The sequence below is a fragment of the Rhipicephalus microplus genome, chromosome 2 (genome assembly GCF_043290135.1).
Source record: "Rhipicephalus microplus isolate Deutch F79 chromosome 2, USDA_Rmic, whole genome shotgun sequence".
NCBI classification, from domain to species: Eukaryota; Metazoa; Arthropoda; class Arachnida; order Ixodida; family Ixodidae; genus Rhipicephalus; species Rhipicephalus microplus.
Window position 1 is genome coordinate 296,701,282 of NC_134701.1, and position 18,433 is coordinate 296,719,714.

General features: G+C 45.7%; 1 protein-coding gene across 1 annotated transcript in view; it reads left to right on the forward strand.

The window, feature by feature from the left end:
• The window catches only part of LOC119162698 (transient-receptor-potential-like protein), a 505,165-nt gene that overhangs the window by 245,084 nt on the left and 241,648 nt on the right, over positions 1–18,433 (forward strand). The gene's annotated exons all lie outside the window — the stretch shown is intronic.

Below are 18,433 nucleotides of genomic sequence, written 5' to 3' on the forward strand. Positions count from 1 at the left end.
GAAATTTACTGCCTTTATTTGCACCATGGTGCAAATAAAGGCAGTAATGAGAGCCTGCAGGCAGCAATAAAGAGCCTGCAGGTTCTTTTGAGGCTGCAGGCTCTAAATAACAATTCCAGAAACGTAGAATCACAACAACCATTCTGTTTGGCGCTTGTATTGTTAAAGAAACGCGTGATGCGATCTCTCACCGTGGTGTGAGTTTTCGTGCATACTCTTAAACCAAAAAGCAGCGGAATGTATGTTGGGTAAAGTCGAGAATAGCGAAACAACCAAGTATTGATTATCGTGTGTGGCAAGGAATTTCCCGAAAATATTTAGTGTACTGCGTTCGGTTTAATATCTGGTGAGTACGACGTTAGAATTTGCGGAATTGAGCACATAAAAAGTTTCGACGTTTATTCAGCCAGGCCGAGAGGCCTTTTTCAGCTGTCTGCAGCTCAAGGGCAGCGAGTATGGTTTTGCCTTAATGATGTCACTTTGCGTTGCATATTCGGACGTTTTTTCTTCTGTTGGCTGCGGTGATGTGCTGAGCTGTTGGTAAACAAATTAGTTGATAGCAGTGACCAGCAGAGTCACCAATAACAAGATACAGTAACAGTAAATATTAATCAAGCAAACCATGCGAGCAGGTAATACTGCAACGTTCGCGCATCACATCGGATCAGTGAATACACCCCGCGCAGAGAAGCGCGTCTAGTGAAAGCGAGGATTAAAGAGACAAATTATATGCGAGTGATGTTCCTCTTGTTGAAATATCTGTCTTTTAAATAATCGTTCTGTAATAACTCTGATGAAGGTAGCCGGCCGCACAAGCCACGCTTGTTGTGAAGAGTGATGTTATTGCGGCAAAAGAGCTTTATATATCCTTATAAAAGGTCAAGCGAATTTAAAAAAGATGCCAAAGCATCATTCCTCTTTTACCATTTGATACCACTCTCAAAAATAGGTCGAAGTGTTATTGTGAATACTGTGCGACAGTCCTACTGATCAAAACGTTACCGAGCACTTTCCGCTCAAAACCAAGAGACAGGTACGCGCCATCGCGCTTGCCTCACTAACCGAAAATGTTCGTTCAATGTGAAAATTCTTCGGTTTACAGACTACTGAAATTAATTTCATTACAACTCAGTTTTTACCAGAGCACCTCTTTGCGTTGTGCGTGCCTGGCGTCATGCGCACGCACTCCGCCTAAAGTGCACGACTTGACGATGACCGTACGTTGGCTCACTAAAAATCTTTGTTGGCCAACACTCCAAGTTGTTTCGCAGCTTACACAAACACAACCGATGCTTGCGAAGCGAGAAGCGCCACGGCAAAACAGCCTGAATCACAGGAGTTGTCGAACAATTCACTGCTGGTACCACGTGATGTCGTTTTTTACGTCACAGAAGAATTTTGGCGGAGGGCGCCATGGTTTGTCCTCGCTGCCAATACAGGGGAAATGGAAGAAGGGAATAGATGGGCGACAGGAGAGGAAAAGCGCGTGCCTGGCCAAGGACGTGGTAGGTGGCTTTTACAGCAGGTTTTTGGTAGGAGTGTTCCCAAAGAATTGAACTTGAAAGTCTAGATGTGTGGGGGGAGGGGGAGGAAAGGGTAGGAATTAGAAGGTACCTCTGCGCAGCCCCAAGAAAATGGAGGAAGAATGCGAAACTATAGAGCGTCGTCAGAGAAAAGTAGAGCATATTTAAAAATTCACTGCCACATCCACAATGGGAATGATGTTAGAGGAGATGGCTCGCAGTTGGACAGAACACTTCTTGGTGAGGCCATTTCTGCATGAAGGCTTGTTAAAAAGCCAGCGCATCATGTCTACGTCGAAGGTAGCATTGTCGGGCACGTTCCGCGGCCGGCACTGCACACTGCCGGCCACGTCGATTGGCTAATTGCGCACCTGCCGCTTTATGCCATACTGGGCGCTGCCTTGAGTCAAATGCCTAACGCTCGAAAATGGCGGACGTAGAGAGACGTTCTTAACGGGGCTGAGAGCCGGCAGGTGAGGGGGGTTGGGAGGATATCGGTAAACGTGCGTAACGCTCGTTGTAGGGACGTACCTACGATGCGACAATCCTCGCTCTGCTGGCCTCTCTGACGGTTCTTTTTTCTCTCCTCCCGGCTCAGAGGCGGCGCCAGTTCGCGTGTGGCCAGACTAAACACCACTGGCACCCTCACCTTTGCCTTTCTTTCACATTTCTTTATCTCGCCCACAACCCATTCCACATGTGGCATTGTTGAGGTGATCTTCCGAGAAGGACAAAGTTACGACGTCATAATTTTCTCTTCGCTTCACTTCCTTTCAAATCCACTTAATGAGGTGAACGTGCGGGCCATCGAAAACCGATGTATTGTACAGTTCTTCGATGTGCTTCTGCGCAACAGGGTAGAGACAGTGCCTTTGTGGAGGCCACATTGGTTCAAAGCGTTCACGTTTCCTGGCATTACCTGGCTTGCAGAGAGGGATCCCTTTCAGATAAATGCGCGGTAATTCAGCTCAGTTTTGCCCGTCTGGCGGTAGGGATTGCATATGTAACCTTAGTAACAAATAGGTTGGGCCCTAATAAATACGCACGAAGGATTTCATAGCGAAATAAAGGCATTTAAAGCAAATTTATCGGCCTGTCTATCTCACAAGTTGCACGGGTTGGCGTACTTTCACGGCCAATTCATCAGGCTGAGTAGTACCAAATGACTAGACATGATTATAGGATGTGAAAAAGATAAACGACCGCTGGTTACATGAAAGCTATGACAGGCCCCTAATGTACGCTATGACATACGTGACATGACCAAGGAGCTACAATGGCCGTTTGGTGAACTTCATGTATACCAAATTGGCATGGTATGAGAAATACATGAGAAAAATATACATGACTGGTCATCGCACAGAAACCTTGTCATGCATGTCACATGGGCCATGACATACATGTCCCCGTCATGGAGTTTTACGGCCGTTCATTAAAAGGACACTAAAGGCAATTATTAAGCCGACGTTGATTGTTGAAATAGTGGTTCAGAAACCACGTAGTGTTACTTTTGTGCAAAGTAAGGGGCTATTTTGAAACAAAATCACGTGTTGTCCACATCGGATTAGCGCACTTCAAATTATCCGCCTCAAGAAGTGGACTGACTGGACCAATTCACTTCACTGTTACCGTGCGCAACGTTGCCTGGCTTCACTGCACTAGTAGCAGCAGTCCGAAAGCAGCGGGAGCCACAGCAGCAACAATGGCCATTGAGCGATTTCCCGCCATTGGCTTCAAATTTGCAGGCGTTTTTTTTCTGGTTCAACTACGCCTCGATAGAAGGCACCACTTGTCCAGTGTAACCACGCGATAATTGAATTTTTGAACCACTCGCGCATTTTCCCATACTAACGTCCGGTGGTTCTTTTGTCCAAGAATCAAACAAAAGCGAACAGGCAGCATTTTATTGCGCCACTTAATTTACAGAAGGTTCCTTATTTAATGCAGTTAGAACAATTACTAGTGAATAATTGCAAGCGGTCCTTCTGGTGTCACCGGGATCATTTTCAGAATGTCCTACTGCGGCGCTTGTGTTCTTGTGCAGTTACTTTGATTTCTCGGTAATAAGGGTACTGTTGGTAATATTATTGTCGTTTTACATGTTGTCATACATTGAGCTTTCACTCTGACGTGAATTGTTGTTTCACTTTAGGGTCCCTTTAACTTGATGCGTTCAAAAACTGACATGGCATACCAAGAGCGTATGGCTAACATGAATGATTGGTCGTAACACAACAATCATGTCATGCATGTTTTATGCACGATGGCACACTTGACAGTCAAAATGCTCTGAAGGCCGTTTTATTAACTTTTTCTGTACCAAAACAGCGTAAGATAAAAAAGACTGCTTAAAACACCAAAAAGATGTTAGGCATTTCATGTATGCAACGACCTATATAACCCGGTCGCGTATTTGGAATTGCTGGCGCCGCATCGCACGAAGGAGGGAAAAGAAAGAGTGCGAGGAGGACTACAGTGCCAGCGTCATGATTGCTTCCGCGCTATTGGTTCCTCTCTGTAAGGGACGTGCACGCCTGTTGGTGACGTGCTGGTGACGCACGCACGCACCTGCGATGGAATGTGAGGAGTTTTTGCGGCTGTTGTATCGTAGGGAAGCACCCACAACCTGCCGCCGCACTAATTCTCTACCTTTCCCTTCTGTCTTTATGCATCTCTCTTTCCATCTCCCTGCAAGAGCTGAGCCGAACCGTGCTATCCGCAAGAGTTGTAGAAGTCTTTTTTGTTTTATTTTATTCAATCAACCACTACATCATACGCGCCACTGCTGGCAAGGTCGACGCTCATGTGCGAATTAAAGTTCGAAATTACCATCAAACGTTCAATTACATGCATCGCACTTCTGTCACACACCATACTAGTTCCAACTGCCCTTGCGCAAACGCGATTCTGACTGTCATGGCAGACGCCCAGACGCTCACGTCTGAATTAGACGCCAACACATCGAACGTGAAGCGTGTTTCGGTCCACGACGCAGCTCCGAATGACATGGAAGCCTCGCGCACATTTACGTGCAAAATAGACGCCAGTTCGGCCGGCCCATCTGCCGTGAAGTGCCTCCTCGTCGACCTCTGCACGGACGGATACGCACGAGTGGCTCGCTAGCTACAGCAAAGCAACTAATAGGACGATCCACATCGTATTAGTTGAATTGCTGCTGTCTGTGCTGAAGGCGTCACGGAGGCACTTCACGTTGACAGTCGGAACCTCTTCATTGAAATCATCACCGTGCTATCGCCATCTTATCGAAATTCACTCGCTGGCGCCCTCGCCGCACGGTAGCGATCCATCCAAGACACCGAAGGGGCGAGGGTGCTTCGGCACGATGGAATAGCTGTAAACACTTCTGTGTTTCCGTGACTCCGTGACGACAGTAACTGCCGGCGTGTCTTCGGGAGATCAGCGGCTGAGCGAAAATTCGCCCCATGTCTTAAGCCTCAAATGACCACGAAGCGGGCAATCTCGAAGAGTTAACAATGCCCTCTGTAAGGCTTCCGCGGCGTCTGAATAGGCATCTCGAGCACCCAACTAAAGTATTTTCTTCGCTACCTTATTGTGTAACCCAGAACCCGTCCCTCGTTACCATGGATTATGGCGGAGGCTGCGCCGCTTAGCCGGAGAGGGTCTATGGCAGAGCGGGGAGCATGGATGAAAATGAGGTGCAGGTGTGCAAGTTTAGCCGGTGTTGCTGCGACACCATCGCACGTGTCACCAGCACGTCACCTCCAGAGGCGAACCAATAGCGCGCGAGCAATCCTGACACTGGCACTGGCGTCCTCCTCGCACTCTTTCTTTTCCCTCTTTCGTGCGATGCGGGGCCAGCAATTCCAAAGACGCAACCTGGTGATTGAGCCCTAATGGTGGTTTTAATAGGTATTTGAGAACTAAAATCTACATGGCATGATAAGATAATGCCATGGACATGGAATGAGATATCACTATGTGTATGTGCCTTGGTGAAAAATGAGAGAAAAAAAAGAAGACCAGACATTGAGCTCGTGTCCTTGGTGATCGTTTCTGCTCGATGTGCTGCTGCTCCTGTGAACAGACGTTGTGTTTTTATTCGTAATCGCGTGACAAATTCTGGTGGAGGTGTTGGGTTAAATCTTGTAAGTGAAATCTTCTAGTGAAATCTTCTAAGAACCAGCTGATTTACAGCGCATCCGGCTTACACTAGGCGTACCACCTTGATTCGGCCCCGTTTCACGCAAGGCACCCCAAAGGGCCCTCCCTAAAACCGCAATCGCCACCTCGGCAGGCGCCGGGGCGCCTGCCGAGGTGGCGATTGCGGCTTTAAGAAGTTCACGTAACAGCCATCTACAACCCAGGCCACGGGCACGCTGATGCCGATGGCCTTTCGCGTGCTCCACCTGCAAAGACATCGAATGATGGTGATACTGTGTGGCGGAGCATGTGCGCCCAGTCACCCTTTTCCTTATACGGCAGCGCGAAAGCCTAGTTGTGGGGATATGACTGTTATTACGAGAGTCAATAAAGCCTGTTGCGAAAGGATGCAACACCCACACGGCCGGCACTCGCACTCCCCTTTCCATGCGCATGGAACGGGTTCCCGCTCCATCAGCAGGGGAACTTATTCTCGTCAGAAAAGAAAAACCAGGACGGTGAAGAAAACCAGCGTGCTGCAACCGGACGCTCTCTCTGATACCGGCCAAGAAAGAAGTAGGTCTAACTCACCGCCCATTACGAGTCGAGGACGACAACGACCAAGGAGTAAGCGTCTACTCTCGTTTTCTGTAGTATCTCCTCACGACATTTACGCGTTATTGGTAAAGAATAGCTATAAAGTGTTGTTGTAGACCTAGCATGTTGCCTTATCCGCCCCAACCCGTGTAGCTGCAGTGATACAAGCAACGGATAGGGGACGTTAATAGTGCACGGTACGACTGTGTGTGGCTGAGACGGACCCCTACAGCTGACGGCAATTTCGTTTACGCGGTCAGTGAATCTGACTTAGCCCGATAACGGCGGAGCAATTCAGAGCTTCGACAACTTATGAAATGCCTTTGAGGCAGCAGCTGGAGTCCGCCACGTGCATTTGCGCTTTCAATTTGTCCACTTAAGGGCGTCTTCTACAAAAAGAATGTCGAGCTCTATGCGACCGAACACCTGCTCATCATTCTATCCGCTCTGCATCCTGACATTTTATCTGCATGCTACGACGAGCCTTCATCCAGCCACTTGGAATTCGCGCGTTGCCTTTCCCGGATTTCTACTCACCACTACTGGCCGAACCTCACCCACGAGCATTACGTTAAAGCATGTAATGATTGACAGTGCCGTAACGCCCCGCTGGTTTATTGAAGCCTGTTTCACCACCACCACAACCCCTCAAACAAATCGGCATGGACTTGCTCGGGCCATTTTTTGAAGTCACATGATGGTAACCACTGTGTTGCAGTCGCTACTGAATATTTGACGAGACACTGTGAAACGAAAGCCCTACAACGAGGCACTGCCAATGAGGTTGCGTACTTCTTTATGAACAACATCGTCCTCCGTCACGGTGCGTGAACAGTTATCATGACTGACCGTGGAGTAGCCTTTACAGCCCCACTAATGCAAAACGTCATGAAGCTTAGTGGAACCACTTATCACCAAACCAACGGTGTAACGGAGAGACTAAACAAGAAAATTGCTGACGTGCTCACCATGTGTGTTGATCGCGATCGCAGGAACTGGGACGATGTTCTGACATACGTTACGTTGGCCTACAACAGTGATGTTCGAGAGACTACACGGTTGACCCATTCCGGTTGCTTCACGCTGTAGAAGCAACTACGATGCTCTTACCTAGCATGATCGACATTACTACTGATGCGAATGACTTCATCCGGCTCGCAGACGCAGCCGACAAGCTTGCAGTCGATACTTCGAGCGGACCCGAAAATAGCAATGCATCGACTCGCAGATGCATGATTCTCGTCATCGCCATGGGATTTACCAACTCGGTGATCTAGTGTGTCTCTGAGTTCTCGTTCATCAAAAGGGCCGCTCGGATAAAATACTTCACCGCTACTTCAACCCCTATAGAGTCCTACGTTGCATCATTGGCGTCTACTATGACATATTTGCACAGCGCAAGACTACGAGTAGTTACGACGCAACTACAGAAGAAGAGACAAGGACAGAAAGAGCGCTCTTTCTGTCCTTGTCTCTTCTTCTGTAGTTGCGTCGTAACTACTCGTAGTCTAGCGCTGTGCAAATATGTTGATTCCCAATCACCAATTAGCCTAAGCATCTGTCTTACCAAGTCTACTACGAAGTTCAGCTTGAAAAAACACCTCAATGATCCTATCGTTCTCAGCAGGTGGACATTGTTCATGTACCGAGAATGAAGCTACATTACTCCAGAACAACTTGACACTGCACCATGCATGTTTGCGTATGTGCGCGACTTCTCTGTTCGAATCGGCATTGAGCATCGCAATAGTTTATTAAAATCTGAAGCATTTCTTAGCGAACTTCGGCGACTTTGAGCATATCTATCTATCTATCTATCTATCTATCTATCTATCTATCTATCTATCTATCTATCTATCTATCTATCTATCTATCTAACTATCTCTAGCAGCCTACGACATTTAGATCTCCAGGCCGTTTCGATAATGGTATCGATACCAAATTAAGCATGGAATAACATGACTGTATGAAAAATATATCTGATAGTCGCAACATTGAAATCATGAGATTTATGTCATGAATGTCATGATTTACATGTCATAGCCCTGCAGCTCTTCTGGTGGTTTCGTTCACATAACATGTGGCAAAACTAGTATGGTATGACATGATTGCATGGCAAACACAAGCGGCTGACCCTAACATGAAAATGATGAAAGGCGTGCCATGTAACAACATGGCTACATGCCATGCTCATGATGTGCACGCGGCCATTTCGCTAGCTTGACATATACCAAATTTAGTATTACGGTACGTGAATGAATGGCGATGCTATGTGACTGGTGCTAACATGATAATCATCAGATGCGTGTCATGTAACAACATGACTACATGCCACGGTCATGATGCACTGGTGGTCATTTCGCTAGCTTCACTTATACCAAGTTTTGTATTACGGGAGTTGAATGGATGACGAAGGTATGATACTAGTGCAAACATGATAAACATGAGATGCGTCTCATGTAACAACATGACTACATGCTACGCTCATGATGCGCTCGCGCCCGTTTTGCTAGCCCCTTATTTACCAAAATTGGTGTTACGGGACGTCAATGGATGATGAAATATATGACTGGTGCAAACATGTTAATCCTGACTCGCGTGTCATATAAGAACGTGACAACATACCACGCTCATTGCGTGCTCGTGGCCGTTTCGCTAGGTCCACATATACTAAATTTGGTATCACGTGACGTGAATAGATGACGAAGGTAAGCGACACATCCAAACATGATAATCATGACACAGAGGTCGTGTACGGCATCATTTACCTCCACCTCGTAATGTTGTGCTTATTTTAAAGTGACTTATCAACATTTTTCATTCATGCTCTGCATATCATCGATTCTCACTGTACGTGGCATCTGCGAATTTTTTATTATGTTTCTTTTTTTGAAGGATGGGGGTACGCCATGGGCATGGAACGAGATTGAGGTACGCCACTATGTGTGCGTTCCTTGGTGAAGTATAAGAGAGAAAAAGAAAACGGGATGGTGAGCTCGTGGCTCTGGTGATCGGTTTGGCTCGATGCCCAGTGCTCCTGTGAACAGACGTTGTGTTTTATTCGTAATCACGTGACAATATTATGAAGAACATAACAAGCAGATCATAACACCAAAACGTTGTCGAACTTAGCTTTGTCTCAAACATGAAGGCTAATAAATGGTGCGTGCAACGTTTGAGCGATTGGTTGTAAATAAGAACGAGGCTCTAGACCACGCACTATCGTCTAGTTATACGTGTATAACTAGGGCACTGTACATAGTTACCCGAGTATGCAATCAGCTTTAGTTATGTGTATCTGGCCATGACACAACTACACAGAAGTGATTCTATCAAATTAAGTCTGAAACTTCAGTGCTTGAACTTTTCTTAAAATGGAGTTTCCCAGTGCCATTTTTAACTTGGGGCAAAATTTACGCTGCGAAATATACTCTGAAACAGCCGTGTGCTTAGTTTCAAATTTTTTAAGAACATAGGCGTTCAAAATAATTCAGACGGCATGCCTTACATTGATGTTGTAAACTTCATAAAAGATGTCATCTTTTCTAAGACTGTCTTGAGTGTTTGTGTGGCCTTGTTATTCACAGACGGAAAGCAACTGCTATTTTGCGATACAAAAACGAGTAATAAAACTTGTTATTCACGTCAAATAAGCAGACTGTTGTTTCATCACTGTCATTCGCGCGTAATCCTTCGCTGAAAGCTTTCATCAGAACTCTTATGAGCTTTTGATTGTTTTACTGGTGCATGAACATGTGAGTACAGGGTAAACGTCAATTCAACGTAAACCACTGTTAGCGACGAAGTTTTTTTTGCAAGTCTTATCGACAGTGCCACAATTCATGGGGAAGCGAATGAGAAAAAGAATTGGCAGCATATTCACGGAGTTAATGATGGAGAGTGGGGCGAAGCATTCGTCCGTCCATTCGTTCTTGCTTCCGTCCGTCCATGCGTCCGTCTGTGTGACCGTCCATGCGTCCATCCGCCCGTCCGTGCGTGCGTCTGTTCGTGCATCCGCCCCTACTTCCGTTCGTGCTTCCGTCCATGCATCTGTCTGTGTGTCCATTCGTCCATCTATTCAACCCTCCAAGTACCACCATCTCGCATCTTTTCATCGTATATTCCCCATATATAGAAGCACCACCATCCATCGGACATTCCAAGGACTAAACGAGAGGTGGCACACGCACACTTTCTTACGGCTTGTGCTTCGAGTCTACTTCCCACCTTTAACGACCTCGAGTTCATGGTACATAGTAGTTCACTGTATTCATGGCACTGCGGCCCAACGCTCGCTAAACCTTTCTAAAACCAAGAAGGTTACGCCCAGCGAGTATAATGCAGCAACCTTTTCCTGTCCGATAGTGCTCAATGTACATGCCAATGGCTGCTAAAGGGGATCGCAGCATGTGCGTTAACTAAAAGCCGAATGCTCCTGTCTCTCATTCCCCATTAGCAGCCATTGACATGTACATTGAGCATTATTTTTTATTGTTCAACAATTCACAGAAGAAATCTCTCACCGGCACCACCTTGGAGGTCAAAATGTTATACTTGTTACACACTACAACAGCTACGAGGGATGAACGGGTGTCGCTATAAGGAGCTTCGCCCCTAAAAATGCGCGTCCTTAATCAGTGCGCCGAGTGGAACCAAACGCGTCGCACCGATATGCGGAATATCTTCCCTTCTCTTTTAGAGGACGCCTGACAATAAATTGGAAACTCGAGATGCTTGTGTTGATTGATAGGCCTGCATGCGAGGGCCCTTTGGACGTTGCAGGGTCAACATTTGTGAGGCGCGCACAATACCCCAACTGGCAACCTGCGAGGACTAATATTCGTCACCCCTCTCGCTCAGAATGCTTTGCTGGTGGTGGTGGTGCTGGTAGTGGTTGTAAGAAAGAAGAAAAACGCACCTAATTTCTGTGTGCTTATTTCTGTGTGCCTAGGCGACACAGCACAGTGCCTTATAGGGGTGGGGGGAAAGAGGAATAAAAAGAATAGAAGGAAATAGATGAGGAAATAGAGAGGCAAGGGACGGAAAATAAAAGGAGATAGGAAAGTGGGGATCCGGTCGAAGCAGTCCAAGGGCGGGGCACCACAATGCGAGAGCTGCACGGCGTCAGGAGACCGCGGAGGGTGAACCAGTCGGCGGGAGCTACGCTGGCATCGGAGATCGCGAGGGCACAACCGTCCAGCTTGAAATCCTGCGAGCGAACCCACTCGCGAGCGAATCCGCTGTTCTTCTTCTGGGCGGCACACGCTCAAAACACACACATTGTTTCATTCTTCACCGCACGTGAGCCCCCCTTTTTGAAAACAGTCTCAGGCGCTGCTCCGCTGTGCGGCGCTAGTTTCTTACGGTATTTAGACGGTCGTTTCGAACTGACGCAAAATCGTTCTGAATTAACGCCACTGACATTTTTATGCGATGCGTTTGAGCAGTGTGTGTGTGTGTGTGTGTGTGTGTGTGTGTGCGTGTGTGTGTGTGCGTGCGTGCGTGTGTGTGTGTGTGTGTGTGTGTGTGTGTGTGTGTGTGTGTCAAAACATATTAATAAGTATGCGCTTAGATGTTGAAGGGCGCGTTAAAAGACGGATTTCGCTATCGCGTTCAACTCTTAAAGGCGAAGGCGCCAATTTTTGGATGGCGTAAAGAGCTGGTGAAGAAACGTGACGTCTGACCACTCTAAACTTTCATTCACGCATACTAGTCTGTGTTGGTCGTCGCGAATAACCGTAATTATAATTGAACATGCCAAATAAGCAACACGGCTGACATATTTGCTCGGTTCTTGGATGTGATAATACGCGAGAATCACAAGACGTTTCGTTTATTGCTTACACGCCACGGTGTTCTAATGACTAACGCTGGTCGCGGGACCGAGTCCCGGCCACGGCGGCCGTATTTTCTCTGGAAGCTGAAAGCTTGAGGCCCATGTGCTTAGATTTAGGCGCACGTTATTAAACCCCAGGTGGTGAAAATTTCCGGAGCCCTCCACTATGCAGCGTCTCTCATATTGTCACACTTACGTGGCGGTCTTGGCCCGTAAGCACGGAAACGAGGCGACTTGAAAAAAAGTAAAATTTGAGTGAACTCGTGTCCCTAAAAAATTGCGTGAAAAACTGTCGGTGGCGTCGAAACGGCCTGCCTGGTTCAGCGTTGGCGGAAGGTATACCCATGCTCTCTTCGCCACTACGCATCAAATTATCACGTGATTCCACTGCTTATCAAAGGCATGCCCAGCGCGTGAGCGACGAAACGACGCGCTACCGACGCCACACTGTAGATAAGCTGAGGACAGTGCTGCGCGACGAAGTGGTCACCAACACAAGTGGACGTGGCAATGCTCCCCCGCGAAAGAGCATCGTCCCGATGCTACAACGTAACGAATACAAATGAAACTGGGAGCTTTCTTAACGATTGGCGTAGGAAAAAGCATACACATCACAAAAGATTGTCCATAAGTCCGCCGACGCTGGAAAAACTTTTTCATGCGCACGGCATGCACGACTTCAGGGCACGCTCGGCATCGTTCAGATTGCGTAACCCCACCAGGAACAACTTCATACGAGAGCGGCCCCAGATGCCGTGTGATCTTGTAAGGTCCAAAGTAGCGACGGAGGAGCTTCTCGCGGAGACCACGATGGTGAATCGGTGTTCATACCATTACACGATCACCAGGTGCGAAATCCTTCTCGCGGCGTCGCAAGTTGTAGTGTCGGGAATCGGCGTGTTGCTGCTTCTTTATGAGTGTTCGGGCAAGCTGGCGGGCTTTCTCTGCACGTTGTGGGAATCCGGCAACATCTTCGTCAATGTTCTCATCATCGACGTTTGGTAGCATGGCGTCCAGCGTAGTCGTAGCGTCTCAGTCATGAACAAGTTTTAAAGGCGTCACATGCGTTGTCTCCTGCTGCGCCGTATACGCGAACTTGACGTAGGCTAGAACTTCATCCCACGTCTTAAGTGCCAACCACTGGCACGCGTTCGCTCGCGTCTACGCGTCAAAAGCGTCAAATGCGCCTCTCGGCGTCGACGTCGGAGGGGCATACGCGAGCTGGCGCGAGGGATCAAGCCGGGCTTGATATTTCGCCTCGCGTACGCTACGTCACCACGCGTACAGCGGCGCCGACCAACCAGAGGCCGCGTGCCAACCAACCAGAGGCCGCGATGACTCCGAGTGCTGGGCCTAATGGCTGCCGCTTCGAAGGCACGGCCGAGTGCTAGAGGCAAGCACGAAAACTACTCCAAACGTTCCTGTATGACCGCTTCGTCATCTAGAATGACACGACGAATGTCTGCGAGTGCTACCAGCGTGACTCAATTTCGTGCCGAGTGCGAGTGACGCCGACAAATCCAGCGAGTACCTGCCGGCTTGCTAGCGAGTGCCTGCCAGTTTCAGTGTGGTCGTTGGCCGTGTGAAAACATCGTATCGGCGATTGTACTGCGCCTGTGCTTTCATCTCCATACGTTGTGCTCGAAGTCAGTGGGCTGTGGTGGTAAGATGCTTCCGATGATACAAGTCAGGATGATCGACACTAGCCGGATGCCGAAAAAGATGTGTGCTTCGTTTGCATTCCTCGGTGGAAGCTGACGGGACAAACTCAGACAACGAAAGTTAAGTTGTTTACGTCTCAGCTGGCTAAAAAAAGAAAAAAAAATATTACATAGAAAGAGTGCTTGAGGCTTGTCTGATGCCTTTGCAGTAGCGTGTGATGCCAAGCTAGTGACATGTGATCATCGTTTACATCGGCGTACGAACTCCGTTGAGCTGTAGTGCATGATGTCACTGACACGAACGAATTGATCCGGCATGCGTGTTTACACCAACGAATTCAGCTGTAGCTCCGATGTGCGTGTTTACGTGAACGAATTCTACTGAAGCTTCGATGTGCGTGTTTACGTGAATGAATTGCACTGTAGCACCGGTGTGAGTGTTAACGAGAAGCATACGACAAATGCAACTGTGTGATCTGTTAGCCGTCGTCGTGCAGCGGTGAAACAGTCCTACTGTGACAATTGCCAGCTGATTGCCAGCTTCTGCACATTCAGACGATGATGCTTTCAGGCCTCCAGGGGTTGTTTGCCCAAACACCCAAGAGAGGACTGCACCAGAGCCTGCTGTCGCCGATGGAAGTGCCGGGTCAACACCAACCCAGCGAAGAAGTCGCAAAAGAAAGAATGAAGAAGAGTTATATAGAATTACTCAAAATGTGCAAGACTTGTGCGAGACATTGAAGAAAACTGAGTCAAGAAACGAACATGAATATTTTGGGCTGTGCCTTGCTAAATACTTTGAGAAGATGCCAGAAAAGTGACAGTTAGAGCTGAAAGTGAAGATCATGCAATTAGTAATGGAGTATGTGGACTAGTTTCTTTTTTATTTCAATGGCTGAAGTGATTTTTTTTAATTAAGGTACGGGGCCAAGTGCAAATTTCTTTTTAAAATGTCATTTTTTACATTTTCTGTCATGTTAACTGAATCACTCATTATTTTGCTGCATGAACTTTCTCTTTAAACAGTTTTTTTGCAAAGATGCAAGGAAAAATGTTACACTACCCAACAGTTGCGAAGAAAAAACTGAAAGTGCCTGTTTTGTGTGCATCATAAGATTAGCTTGATATGTGATATTTCGTTTACTCTTTAAAGAGGTTGTGAAAAGGTCACTTAACAACGACAATGCGGCACCATCAGTAGCCACATGCTCTAACTATATCATCAGCCTGAATGAGCCTGCATAGACGCTTTGACTATCTAGAAACGCAGAACTCTACGGCATCTGTGAGCGCGTGCAAGAGGCATCCCACAAGAATGCTGCTTAATATGACGTCAGCTACAGAGTTCAAGTTGGTGCCTATTGCTTATGGCAAAGGCGCTGATAGGTGTTTGAATTGCATGCACTCGCAAGTACCGAAGAGTTTTGCAATCCTCGATAGGCAAAGAACTACTTATGCTGATGTCGCCTAGTTAGTGCGTGTGGATGTCGGTGGTTTCGCATTGTCGTTTTAGATCGAGCGTTTTATGACTCTTTTAGCCTTCATATTAAATGTGCAAATATGTAATAATGCTTTGTTAGCATTGTCAACTTGACATTTTTAGTCATAAAAACCATACACTTCTCACCAGGTTAATGCACAGCATTGTGCATGCATTGTTCGCACTCAAGGACACATATGTCAGCCTGTTAACAATTAGATTTGCTCTCTCATTTAAATAATGTCTACAGAAAGAAAAAAGGCAAACAGCTGCTTGAGTGTAACTAGTTACAAATATGCAAGACTTAGCACTCCTGATTGTGTAGGTGCCACACCTGTTTAAAATGTTTTTGTTCATTTTCTTGAAACCTGTTTAATCACTGTGCTTTTAATATTCATTTGAAGAGATTTATTTTGGTTCATTGCACAGGGCAAAGCTTCTTTTCTGTGCCTGAAAAGATTAGAATTTGTAGAATGTGGAATTTGAGTGCACACTTTTTTTTTGCTACTTCAGGGAGCACTAACATTTTTTTTTTCATTAGTACATTTTGGTACACAAAATGCACACTTTAAATATTAATTTGACTTGCAAAAAATTTTTACAAAAATAGGGCTTGTCTTTCAATGCTCTCATATGCCTATAAAAATCTGCTTTGTGATTCAGACTAATAATCTCCAAGTCTTGTCACTAAAAAAAAAAAAAAAACACCTCCGATACTTTGCTTTATACCTATAGGATCAGGGGAAGCGGGAGTGTTTGAAGGGGTCATAACACCCAATTTTCGAACATGTTCTGTCGGTTAATCGTTTCGCATTCACAAATTAGCTGGCAGAATGGTAGCGAATTTGCATGAACACTTACTTTGTAATTGAGTGTTTCATAAATACACAAGTGGCTGGACAGTGGGGCAGCACTCGTGAGGAATTATGTAACAAGCAGCTAACTTTTCGAGCATCTGCATTCCTGCGAGCAGTTCTTCGTCAACTGTATGTGAAACCTGTTATTTTAGCCTTGTTTCATTCGGCACTGAAATTAGAATACTTGCTGCAGCTGAAACTTTGGTATAACAGAACGGCTACACTCCTTAATGTGCATTGTCACGTTCGTCATGGCAAAAGGCTAGTCGCTGGGGGTGGGCAAGGTTTTCTTTTATTGTAATATTTTAAGGTTTGCTTTTTATAACCAGTCTGGGAATAATATACCTTTTACTTTTGGTGTTCACTGAAAGTGAAGTTTTTGAGTGATTGTGACATGGCCCCTTTATTTAGTCATGAAATATGTGATTTAGTCATTAATCTTGTGACTTATTTTTATATTTATTTGTGTATTGTAAATATTATCAGGGTTGCACAGAATGAATTTGGGGAATATACGTCATTTTGATGATGTCTGTCCTTTATAATAAAAGTTACTTCAGTAATAATTACCAAGGTATGCTTTGTTCACATGGTCATTCCTGAATTATATGCTTGTATTGTGATGAGCTACATACAGTATGACACAAAGCATTTATGCCACAATGCGCCTGGATTTCATTGCTAATGCGGCTTCACTCATGCAAAATGTTTGCAACACGTAAGTTACTAACGTAAATGAAAAGTACAGTTGCTTTTGCTGCATACCTTAAGGGGTACCGACACCATATTTCTAAGGCGAGTTTAGTCTGACTAACTAATCTCCTGTATACACAGACGACTCTGAGAAAGTATAACACTCGGCAAATTCTGATAAGGTATTTCATTTCAACATTAAAATCAAATTTCTCGCAGGGCACCTTACAACATCGACACTAAGTTGACGTCGGGACTTGAGTACTGATTTTGGTGACTTCACGCTGCATTCTGGCTAGTTGGGATGATATCTGGTACTGGAACTTCTGAGATGGCTGCTTGGTTCGTGGAAATGTGACCATATCTTGTACTAGCACGTAACGAAAAGGTCATACTTTGTTGCAACGACAGGGGACACTAGGAGTTTAAACTAGCTTTCAGAACACTATAATTAGTTTTTCAGGGCACACTTGCGCATTGCGGTACATTTTCTAGGCTTCTGAGTGCTTGGCCTTTCCATGGTTGTAAAAAAAAAATGAAAATTTTTTGTCAATACCCTTTCAAAAGGACAATTACAAGTTCTCTGTAAATGTAAAGGCCTAGCCATTTCCATATGTATGAGCCAGATTTATTTGCACGCCATAGATATTGTACTGATGAAGTGCATTTATTTATGAGACGAGAATATAATTGTTCGAACCCATCGATCCCAGACATTGTCCAAGTTGGGTTTTAAAAGACAAATATTGAAACCTAAATGTTTGTAGATTATTAGACATATGTATTAGTCTTAATATATTTTAATTTGGTTTTAAAGTAAGCTGGAGTTAAAACCGGTGTTAAATTTCTCATCAAAGCAATTAAAGGTTATAAACGATTCAGCTATGTCTTGCCTTAAGTTGGCCCTCACGAGCACAGGTTATGGTCTTTTAGATATAGGTTATCCACTTGATACAGTGACTGCTGTCACTGAGCATTTGAAGAAGTCGGTAATGTCAAACCAGAGCATGGTTGCAGAAGGCAACAGGAATAAACTTATTGTTGGGATACTGTACATTCATTGTGCACGGTATCTCAAGGGCCTAAGAAAGTAGGCAGTTGACACAGCGTTAACATTGTTTTTATGGTTGCCAATAAGCTGCGTTACATTTGTGTCGCAGCGCAGAGGAATGAGAGAGAGAGAGTTAAACAAAACAAGCTGACCCAGAAGGCAACAGGAATAAACTTATTGTTGGGATACTGTATATTCATTGTGCACCGTATCTCAAGGGCCTAAGAAAGTAGGAAGTTGACACAGCGTTAACATTGTTTTTATGGTTGCCAATAAGCTGGGTTATATTTGTGTCGCAGCGCAGAGGAATGAGAGAGTTAAGCACAAGAAGCTGACCGATATTTGTTTCATCAATCACACCAACAAATTCATTGATTGCCGTACAAGTGTAGTTGACAGGGATCCTTTTTTTTATTCCCCTGAGTGTACAATATGGTGGATCGATTGAGCAACAGCCGATGCACTGTTTCATGACACACAGCGGCGCTGCTATGTCTTGTAGAAAGATGCTTATGTACTGCGGTAGCCACGGCTTTCTATGCAGTCAAAGTATTCAATGGCAGTTAAAGTATTCAATGAATATGTTATGGTCCCAGTGATCGTATAACTTGTC